We start from the raw sequence: 2,951 nt of genomic DNA on the forward strand, positions 1-2,951 counted from the left end.
TTTTTTCTGTCAACGACCTATGCACAATTCTGCCATAACCCTGGTCAACCTGGTTGCGGTCACCCCCGGCAAGTCGAGAGTAGCGCCTGTCCTGTGTTTCGTGTTTCTTCTACTCGTCCTAGTTTGTTGCGCTTTGTCAGTCTGTGTCGTAGCAGTATGAGCCAACTAGCCCACACCAGGTCCTCTTAGATCATATTTCTCCTATATTGGGCTCTTTTTTCTGTCGACGATCTATGCACAATTCTACCATAACCCATGTCAACCTGGTTGCTGTCACCACCGGCAAGTCGAGAGTAGCGCCTGTCCTGTGTTTCGTGTTTCTTCTACTCGTCCTAGTTTTGTTGCGCTTTGTCAGTCTGTGTCGCAGCAGTATGAACCAACTAGCCCACACCAAGGTCCTCTTAGAACATATTTCTCCTACATTGGTTTTTTTTTTCAGTAAACGACCTATGCACAATTCTGCCATAACCCTGGTCAACCTGGTTGCTGTCACCACCGGCAAGTCGAGAGTAGCGCCTCTCTTGTGTTTCGTGTTTCTTCTACTCGTCCTAGTTTTGTTGCGCTTTGTCAGTCTGTGTCGTAGCAGTATGAACCAACTAGCCCACACCAAGGTCCTCTCAGAACATATTTCTCCTACACTGGGCTCTTTTTTCGGTCAACGACCTATGCACAATTCTGCCATAACCCTGGTCAACCTGGTTGCGGTCACCCCCGGCAAGTCGAGAGTAGCGCCTGTCCTGTGTTTCGTGTTTCTTCTACTCGTCCTAGTTTGTTGCACTTTGTCAGTCTGTGTCGTAGGAGTATGAACCAACTAGCCCACACCAAGGTCCTCTCAGAACATATTTCTCCTACACTGGGCTCTTTTTTCTGTCAACGACCTATGCACAATTCTGCCATAACCCTGGTCAACCTGGTTGCTGTCACCACCGGCAAGTCGAGAGTAGCGCCTGTCCTGTGTTTCGTGTGTCTTCTACTCGTCCTAGTTTTGTTTGCGCTTTGTCAGTCTGTGTCGTAGCAGTATGAACCAACTAGCCCACACCAAGGTGGTCCTCTCAGAACATATTTCTCCTACACTGGGCTCTTTTTTCTGTCAACAACCTATGCACAATTCTGCCATAACCCTGGTCAACCTGGTTGCTGTCACCACCGGCAAGTCGAGAGTAGCGCCTGTCCTGTGTTTCGTGTTTCTTCAACTCGTCCTAGTTTGTTGCGCTTTGTCAGTCTGTGTCGTAGCAGTATGAACCAACTAGCCCACACAAAGGTGCTCTCAGAACATATTTCTCCTACACTGGGCTCTTTTTTCTGTCAACGACCTATGCACAATTCTGCCATAACCCTGGTCAATCTGTTTGCTGTCACCACCGGCAAGTCGAGAGTAGCGCCTGTCCTGTGTTTCGTGTTTCTTCTACTCGTCCTAGTTTTGTTGCGCTTTGTCAGTCTGTGTCGTAGCAATATGAACCAACTAGCCCACACCAAGGTCCTCTGAGAACATATTTCTCCTACACTAGGCTCTTTTTTCTGTCAACGACCTATGCACAATTCTGCGATAACCCTGGTCAACCTGGTTGGTGTCACCACCGGCAAGTCGAGAGTAGCGCCTGTCCTTTGTTTCGTGTTTCTTCTACTCGTCCTAGTTTTGTTGCGCTTTGTCAGTCTGTGTCGTAGCAGTATGAACCAACTAGCCCACACCAAGGTCCTCTGAGAACATATTTCTAATACACTGGGCTCTTTTAACTGTCACGACCTATGCACAATTCTGCCATAACTCTGGTCAACCTGGTTGCTGTCACCACCGGAAAGTCGAGAGTAGCGCCTGTCCTGTGTTTCATGTTTCTTGTACTCGTCCTAGTTTTGTTGCGCTTTCTCAGTCTGTGTCGTAGCAGTATGAGCCAACTAGCCCACACCAGGTCCTCTTAGAACATATTTCTCCTACACTGGGCTCTTTTTTCTGTCAACGACCTATGCACAATTCTGCCATAACCCTGGTCAACCTGGTTGCTGTCACCACCGGCAAGTCGAGAGTAGCGCCTGTCCTGTGTTTCGTGTTTCTTCTACTCGTCCTAGATTTGTTGCGCATGTCAGTCTGTGTCGTAGCAGTATGAGCCAACTAGCCCACACCAGGTCCTCTTAGAACATATTTCTCCTATATTGGGCTCTTTTTTCTGTCGACGATCTATGCACAATTCTACCATAACCCATGTCAACCTGGTTGCTGTCACCACCGGCAAGTCGAGAGTAGCGCCTGTCCTGTGTTTCGTGTTTCTTCTACTCGTCCTAGTTTTGTTGCGCTTTGTCAGTCTGTGTCGTAGCAGTATGAACCAACTAGCCCACACCAAGGTCCTCTGAGAACATATTTCTAATACACTGGGCTCTTTTAACTGTCACGACCTATGCACAATTCTGCATAACCCTGGTCAACCTGGCTGCTGTCACCACCGGCAAGTCGAGAGTAGCGCCTGTCCTGTGTTTCATGTTTCTTCTACTCGTCCTAGTTTTGTTGCGCTTTGTCAGTCTGTGTCGTAGCAGTATGAACCAACTAGCCCACACCAAGGTCCTCTCAGAACATATTTCTCCTACACTGGGCTCTTTTCTCTGTCAACGACCTATGCACAATTCTGCCATAACCCTGGTCAACCTGGTTGCTGTCACCACCGGCAAGTCGAGAGTAGCGCCTGTCCTGTGTTTCGTGTTTCTTCTACTCGTCCTAGTTTTGTTGCTCTTTGTCAGTCTGTGTCGTAGCAGTATGAACCAACTAGCCCACACCAAGGTCCTCTCAGAACATATTTCTCCTACACTGAGCTCTTTTTTCTGTCAACGACCTATGCACAATTCTGCCATAACCCTGGTCAACCTGGTTGCTGTCACCACCGGCAAGTCGAGAGTAGCGCCTGTCCTGTGTTTCGTGTTTCTTCTACTCGTCCTAGTTTTGTTGCGCTTTGTCAGTCTGTGTC

Source organism: Amblyomma americanum, chromosome 11 (assembly GCF_052857255.1).
Source record: "Amblyomma americanum isolate KBUSLIRL-KWMA chromosome 11, ASM5285725v1, whole genome shotgun sequence".
Lineage (NCBI taxonomy): Eukaryota > Metazoa > Arthropoda > Arachnida > Ixodida > Ixodidae > Amblyomma > Amblyomma americanum.